We start from the raw sequence: 8,835 nt of genomic DNA on the forward strand, positions 1-8,835 counted from the left end.
CTATTAGACGAGAAATAACACTCTTTCTAAAAGTATCGAAAATGGCCATTTTTGGCGAGATCGCAAAGGGGGGACCAAGGGAAATTTGTCAAAAATGGCCGATTTTTTGGTCCAATTTCGGAAGGGTAAAATAATTGGAAATACAAGTCGTACAATAGCCTAATTAGTATGGATCGAAAGCTAAACTATTGTAGATTTGTACTATGCAAAACACCGCATGAAAAATGACCTATTAGACGAGAAATAATACTTTTTGTAAAAGTATCCAAAATGGCCATTTATGGCCAAATAGCAAAGGGGGGACCAAGGGAAAATTGTCAAAAATGGCCGATTTTTTGGTTCAATTTCGGAAGGGTAAAATAATTGGAAATACAAGTGGTACAATAGCCTAATTAGTATGGATCGAAAGCTAAACTATTGTAGATTTGTACTATGCAAAACACCGCATGAAAAATGACCTATTAGACGAGAAATAATACTTTTTGTAAAAGTATGGAAAATGGCCATTTATGGCCAAATAGCAAAGGGGGCACCAAGGGAAAATTGTCAAAAATGGCCGATTTTTTGGTCCAAGTTCGGAAGGCTAAAATAATTGGAAATACAAGTGGTACAATAGCCCAATTAGTATGGATCAAAAGCTAAACTATTGTAGATTTGTACTATGTAAGAAACCGCATGTAAAAAGACCTATAGGCGAGAAATAACACTTTTTCTAAAAGTATCGAAAATGGCCATTTTTGGCCAAATAGCAAAGGGGGGACCAAGGGAAATTTTTCAAAAATGGCCGATTTTTTGGTCCAACTTCGAAAGGCTAAATAAATAGGAAATACAAGTCGTACAATAGCCTGATTAGTCCTGGTGCACAACCATTCAAATGGAAATGAGTTGGGTTTTCTTAGTGAAATCAAACTCATTTCGCTTACAATAGTTGAGCTTCAAGACTCACTTCGAAACCGAGACAAACAGGAACTCGGAAATGGCCCATTTAGTTGGCTATCCGTGACCTCTGGGTTCCGGTCAATGCTCTAGATACCAGTCCTTTTTAAGCCAGCTGTTTGTATTTTCAACCTGGTAAATGCCAACTTTTAAACAGGAAATATTTCTACATAACTAAATTGTTTCCTATTTTTGACCCACCAAAGCGAACCCAACACTATGTCTGAGGTCTATGGGAGATTCTGTTATTTCCGATTCAGTTAATATTACGATCAAATTATTTTTTCAGTGGTTTTCAAACTTTTCCCTTTTCGTCAGTTCGGAAAGTCGTTTTATAGGTAAGGATGATATGGAACAGATGGATTCCATCCATATTTTTCCATCATCTTGTCCTCCTGTTTTCTTCTCTTGTCAAAGGAACAACTCTGTTTTGATGATAACATTCCGTGCACTGAAACGCCAAGCAAAGTCAACGTGGTGGCCAGCAGCCCAATTATTAATGCTTCTCCAAAAATCATGTTTAGTAACTCCTCGAACTTTGAAATAAACAACTAATAAAAAGAAACAACAATAAAATAAGAGAGGCCAGGAAATAAATAGTTCAAATTAACCATAGTTAATCGAGGGACTGGTTATGAAACCTTAAAACCTCCAAAAGCGAGAACGATGTTGCCGCAATCGATGCTGAATTGACCGTAACAGTGCACAATCTGCTTTTGTTTTTGATTCTCACGGGTTCGCAAATTTGGTGCGCATAATTTAATCGAAAGATTTGTTTGGTTAATTTCTCAAAAATAGGTGTGTTTTGTGCACTGTCAAGGCCAAAAATACAGACAAAAACATGAAACAAAAGACTTGTCGAGTTTCATAACCATCTCCAGTCATTAACTATGCCATAACTGAGTTCCTATGACTGGGAGAACATATTTGTAACCTTTTTTAATTATTAAGTCTACGAATACACCTTTCATATTCCAATTATTGCCTCGTTCAATGTTCTTTTGAATTTCCAGTTTAAGAACGAAAAAACAATGGCTAATTTGCAAGCAAACAGAATGCTAAAATGGCAGCTATTTTGGAATAAGGTGTATATGTTGTGGTTTAATTTTGTTTTTGATTTGTTTGTTTGTTTGTTTGTTTTTTTAAACCAGTATTTTGTTTCAAACCACTTTAAATTTTTTTCAAACCATCACATTATAACACGACCCATTTTAACATATTTGGACATCTTAGCTTTCTGTACGTAATTAATTACAACTCTTTATGGACTGAGATGTATATATATATAAATACAGCATCTTTTTCTTTTTTACCGGGAGAAACAGAGTTTCAGCAACTCTCAAAGAGACAAAATGACCAGCAGCCGATCATGGTTTTCATATGATGATAATTTCCCATGTCCTCTTTGGCCTGTTTCATTATATATACTTCGTGTTACTGCCGTACCAAACTCGAAAGTTAGAATTTGACCAGACAGTGGCACGACTAGTACTATAAAACGAACTTCACTCAATCGAGTCAGACGTTGGATGTAGTTGCCACACAACAAGGAAAAGGAGCGAGCAGCAGCATAATCAGATTTATATTTTTGGGCCTTGCTGGCTTTTTACCATAATCCATCGCACTTTCGCGCAGAATGCATTCACTACTTGCACAATCCCATAATACACCTCTATTACCCCCCCACCCCCCAAAGCTTTTGCATAACCATTGTTTGGAATTTCTCCTGGGACATGAAAATGTCCCAAGAGGAGAAGTCGAAAACAATGCCTATGCAGATTTTTGGGAGGTAAAAGAGGTGTATTATGGGATTTGTGCAAGTAGTGAATAGGCCATTTCCGAGTTCAAGTCTGCTTCCTCTTCAAAGCGAGTCTAAGTGCAAAGTCGTTGTGATGGTAATAGGGAGCTTTAGCAACGACGACGGGAACGGCTACGAGAACGTCATGTAAAACATAAATTCACGTTATTGCGATCACTTTGCGACTATTCCAAGCCTTTTAATATGACAAAGGTGTGGCAGGTGTGCCGTCGCCGTTGTCGTTGCTAAAGCTCCCTAATAGGGAGCTTAAGCAACGACAACGGCGACGGCAACGAGAACGGCAGGTTAGTTTTGCAGGTTGCAGGTTGCAGGTTGCAGGTTGAAATTTACTGTGACTGTTACATGAATAGCTAACCTTAGGCCTAATTAGGCCTAAAGAAACGTTTTTAGGCCTAAGGAGGCCTAAAGAAACGTTTTTAGGCCTAATTAGGCCTAAGGTTAGCTATTCATGTAACAGTCACAGTAAATTTCAACCTGCAACCTGCAACCTGCAACCTGCAACCTGCAAAACTAACCTGCCGAACGAGAACGTCATCTCAAAATATAAATTCGCGTTATTGTAATCACTTCGTTACTATTTCAACTTTTTTAATATGACGGGGGTGTGGTAGTTCCTCCAAAAATGACACTGGTAGGAACGGCGCTCAATTTAGGGCAGAAAATGAAAATTTATCCTCAATTAATGACGTTTTCCATAGAACCTAAAATTTGGCTATTTCACGTTGTAGTTTTGCTGACGACGACAAAGAAATGGACAAAGGTGAAAAACGCACGTGCAGGGCGTGCAAAGCTATTGTTTTTTCCCACTAAATATGCAAATTTGTGACGTTCTCGTTGCCGTCGCCGTTGTCGTTGCTTAAGCTTCCTAATTAGTTCTCCTTTACATATGAATGAAAACTATTTTTCATAACAAAAACTTCGCACTTAGATTCGCTTTGAAGATGAGGCAGGCAAGAACGCGGAAATGGTCTATTGATCATAAACGGATCTGGTTGGCACGTTTAATGACAATGGAGATGTCGCGCTGAATAATTTGGGTGGTATGAAATTGGAGACACTATCATTCAAAAAGAAGTGCTAGTAATGGTCGAGAAAGTCTCGGGTTTTTCCCGGTTCTTTAGTACATATAATTTGAAAACCGCCTTATCGACAAAGTGATTAAATTACGTCTAAAATCAAGTGCTCATTATGTACGAAGTTAACATCTGTTCATGTCATATGCTCAAGGCATGAGCATCAGTTATGCTTCAATACTTTCGTTGACAATTTATAATTAAGGGCACGTTTGTTTGAAAGCCGGGTGAACGAAACAAATCTGTTATCTTCTTCATTTGAAGGTTCTTTCTTTTTCCGTTGAGGGCTATATTAGTAAGGTAACAAAGCGACAGATGTTGCTTTCAATAGCCAACAGCTGAATGCTCAGCAGTCAAAACATCATAGTAAAGATTTTACGCTTGATTTGAATCAAAATCTTTTGTATTTTTGAAGGAGTGTAAACCAGATGTAGCATAACTTTTCTTCGTGTACGAATTGGACAATCACTATTAAATAAACATGCAGCTAACAATTAAAGCCCATTGACGTTCGATTCCTTGCTCCAGAAATGAAGAAGACGTTTGAGAATATGTATTCAGCTTGTAAACGTCTCTGGACAAAAGCAGAAAAAAAATTGGAAGTGAACTTGCAGTATTGCCTTTATAAATGTAAAGCGAAGTTTTTTTTGCAAACGTCAACTTGAGGGCAAGTTAATTCACAAAGAACAGAGTATTGGAATCAAAATGTTGTCCATTGCGAGCTGTGGATCACAAATGTTTGATATTGTACCGGCTTTCACAAAAGAGTGACCAATGTACACACGGGATTCACATCAAGCCCTTCTTTGTGTTCAGAAGAATCAGAAAGGCGATATATTTGCTGTCCATTACAGGGAGTAGGACTGGCTTCTTTCAAAATGAAATTGCAAGGAATATATTTAGTTTTTTTTAAAACTTACCTTCCCAGCAACTTGTTTCCCGTAGTAAAAGACAATAGACGTGATTTCTGTAATGAAAGCTTCGGTTGGATTAGTGTTATGCTGTCATATTTGAATAGTTATTGAAATTTTCAAAACAAATGGCTTCATGAATATTGATAAATAAATGAGCCATTTGCATGATGGCGGAATTTCCTACCGAGACCAAAATGCTGTTATCTCCCTGGGCCCGGTTGTTCAAAAGCCGATTAACGCTAATCCCAGATTAAAAAGTAACCAAGGAGTTTATTTCTCCACTCCCAAATGCTTTTCACCGCTGACATTCGGCAAAACCTTACATTAGAAGAAGTCAATCTTGAAAAACAAAAATAAGCAAAAGAAACTTTCATCAAAAAGTTGAAAACATAAAACAAACGTTTGCGCTAATCCTGGATTAAGTTAATCGGCTTTCGAACAACCGGGCCCTGGTAGGCAAATTTCATCGTCTGACTCTATACTCACAGGAGAAAAATCTGACTAAGAGAGCCTTTGAGGTCTTGATAAAAAAAAAAAAAGTGTTATTGTGTATTGCGCTGATGGCCAATTAGTGTGCTGTTCTGTTCATTAGTTCCTGCAGGATGCAGATTGCTTAATAATAATAATAATAATAATAATAATAATAATAATAATAATAATAATAATAATAATAATAATAATAATAATAATAATAATAATAATAATAATAATAATTATGGCTTTATTCAGCATTTCCACAGAGATCTTCTAAAATACAAATAAAGTTAAAATTGTAAAAAGAAGTAAAATAAGTATACCTATTTAACAATGTTTAATAAAAATGTTAAGGTGAGAGGTTATCTTTGACCTTTTTCATTAAATGGTTAAAAGTCATCTTAGAAAACTGATTAAAATCAATACAGTTCCTTACACATCCAGGTAAAATATTATCTCTCGTAGCAGTTTGGTCTTGATAAATGTGTGGTACTAGTAGGATTTCAAGCTGCATAGCTGCACTGCACCTCAGAGTTCGATTGTGCTTAAATTGCTTCAGTCGCAAGTAACGTGGCCATTCATGAGAAAAAATCGCCTTGTGGACTAACTTTAACAGCTCTCATTCGACATGTTCTTCAACGGGTAACCAATTTAGCTTTATAATATCCTCGCTTAAACAAATTTACCAACAACAAAGCTCGCACATGCTGTTTGAATTCTTTGTAGGCGTTTAACAAAGTAATGTGGTAAATTATGATAAACAACACAATTATAATACTACTTGGAAAGTACTAGGGCCTGAACTAACAGTTTACGATTATGAGATGGAAGAGTCAATCTCTTTTCCAGAGCCTTAGTTACCCTTGTCCAGCGAAACGGACGCGGGAGGCTCGCGGGAGGCTCTGGAATAATCCAAAACCGCAACTCTGAATCAAAAGTAACGTGAATCTGGTGTCACGAAAGTGACAACTGCTTTATTTTCAAAAACAAAAACGTTACGGAACTGCTAAGTTGTAAAAAGATAGATCATCTAAATCATCTTCAACCACGTATAGATAAGAATGCAGAAGAAAATCACAATTTTTGAGTTTAGAACTTTACGGACGCGGGAGGTTCGCGGGAGGCTCTGGAATAATCCAAAACCGCAACCAGACAACTCTAGTTCCGGATGAGTAACTATGTGTGCCTGAGGGGAGACGATAGAAATCAACTTAGGAAATCAACAAAAACACTGGAGTTCACCTTGCCACGAAAGCGCTTACTTTTCACTCGCAAGACAGCGCATATGAATATAAACACATCTCCTAATACGCTCGAAACGTTTAAACTGCGCAGAATCAAAAGTAACGAGTATCCGGTGTCACGCAAGTGACAATTGCTTTATTTTCAAAAACAAAAACCATACGGAACTGCTAAGTTCTAAAAAGATAGATCATCTACATCATCTTCAACCTCGTATAGATAAAAATGCAGAAGAAATCACAATTTTTGAGTTTAGAACTTGAAAATGGCAGGAAATGAAACCGTTTTGCAACAGCCAATCAAATATCGGCTTCGATGTCTCTTTCCCGACCGATGGTCAATGGGACGATGAATCTGGGAACGAGTTTGCAGCTCAGTTGGTTGAACACTGCAAGGGTATCGCCGAGGTTCGTTGAAGCCATCTCAATTGTTCAGGTGTCTCTATAAGAGACAATTGCTTAAATTGCCCAGATAGAGCGGTTTTCAATTGAGTGTCGAAAGTAATTAGTAAATTGCTTTGGTTTTGCATTACTACACTCAGTGATTGGCTCAAAGTTCTCGCGCCATTTTTTTTTACCAATCAGAAGTGAAACTAAAACCAATCGTGGCTCGCGTGTGCACATTTTCCCGCGCTTTGTGTCGGCTACGTGCGATTACTTCAATTTGATTGGCTTAATGGATTGTCTCTGTCCTTTTGATTGGCCAAAGTAATTACTTTGGTTTTTGGTTTTACGATACTCAATTGAAACTCGTTCTAAGGACAAGGATCGAGCAATTCTCTCTTTCGTCTATAACCTGCACTTCAAATATACATTCATTTCACACGTAATTTTTTTTGCTTGTTTTATCCATCAAGTGAACAAAAATATTTAAGTATCTTTGTGTTAACAAAAAAAGTACCAACTCAGATATTGTCCCCTGACTTTTTCCCTTGCCAGGGGAGGGCACTTTTCTCCCTTATTTTCTGTGCTAATTAATTGGATGCAAATCGATCTCTGATGCTCTGTACTGGGTCGAATCGCTTTAATTCAACCGCCGTCCACGATCTTGGAGGCCTGTTTTCATTTGTAATCGTGTCTTCAAGCCGCTCCCTGCGCATTTCTTTACAATGATACCGCTGTCTTATAGTGAAAGCGAAATGCTCGGTCGCAAAGTAACCGCGGCGCATGCTCGAAACAGTCACTTTCTGATCAGGGGCCCGTTTTTCGAAAGTCCTGAAAACGTATCGGGCCCGAAAAGCATTTGTGAACCTGCCAACCGCCTTTTCAGGAAAGCCGATCTTTTAACATGTTTTCAAGGTAACAAAAAGCAAACTGACTGTGAAGTTTGATAACTTACATCGTCTTCGTTCTTGACATACAAGGGGAATTGCGACACCCGAAAATGGCCCGTCAAGTTTTGGGACTTTTGAGAAACGGTCCCCAGGGCAGATAGCTAAGAGGTTCCTTTTGCTGCCTCTGTGGAGTTCCAAAAGAGAAAGTCTGGGAACGAGGTTTCTGCAAGCCTAGGCTTTTGTTTGCGGGAAAAGAACTACCTTGGGTCACTTAAAAAACAGAGGCAGTCTCAGAAATCCATTTCAAGGTGCTGACAACGACAAATTTTTGAGATTGCGCAAAAGAGCATGAACTCCATACACCTTATTCCAAAATGGCCACCATTTAAATATTCTTTTGTTTTTATTCAAATTAGCCCTTGATGCCTCGTTCTTAAGCTTAAAATTCAAAAGAATCTTTTATCTTGAACGAGGCAACAAGGGCAAGTGTGTATCCGCATAAATCAGCGGCCATTTTGGAATAAGGTGTATGAATCGCAGAAGGCGTGACACGCTCAATCGTGATTCAAAAAGTTCCATATCTACAGGCCTCCACAACATCCTCGGGTAGGTTGTTCAATAAATCTATAACCACCGACGTCGACATAAAAAACAATGTTTATAAAGTAGCTCGGGTCTAGCGTTAATCAAAATGTTAGCGACATAAGCCGAACACTCTCTTATAGCGTTTTAAAGCAACAAATCGTGGACAATAACCCTGCCGGTGTACGTTGGATCAACTGGCTTGATCTGACCGGCATAATTAACACTTGAACAAGAGAACATTTTGATCAAGAGCCGATACAACGTAGATTTGGCGGCGCCATCTCTTGTATTTCCTCCGGTTGAAAGTTGTCTATTTGTAGGCGTTTCAAAAAGAAGCCTGAAAGACTCCTTCGACGAATCACTCGTTTCTTTGGTAGAAGGGCTGGCATACCAACGTGGACCTGGTTCGATTCCGGGACTTGGCGTCACATGTTGGTTGAGTTCCTTGGTTCATTTCTCTGTTCCCAGAGGTTTTTATGCGGTTACTCAGCTCCCCTCCCCTCCCCCCTCTCCCCCCCC

The 8,835-nt window shown here is 38.4% G+C and overlaps 1 long non-coding RNA gene across 1 annotated transcript; it reads right to left on the bottom strand.

Annotated features, from left to right (window-relative positions):
• Nucleotides 1–1,038: 1,038 nt before the first annotated feature.
• On the bottom strand, nt 1,039–4,887 carry LOC138010627 (uncharacterized). The gene is made up of 2 exons (XR_011124513.1): nt 4,749–4,887; nt 1,039–1,487 (listed from the first exon to the last, which is right to left on the bottom strand). It is a non-coding gene; the product is annotated as an uncharacterized lncRNA (long non-coding RNA).
• Nucleotides 4,888–8,835: the final 3,948 nt, after the last annotated feature.

The sequence above is a fragment of the Montipora foliosa genome, chromosome 7, assembly GCF_036669935.1.
Source record: "Montipora foliosa isolate CH-2021 chromosome 7, ASM3666993v2, whole genome shotgun sequence".
Taxonomy (NCBI): Eukaryota; Metazoa; Cnidaria; class Anthozoa; order Scleractinia; family Acroporidae; genus Montipora; species Montipora foliosa.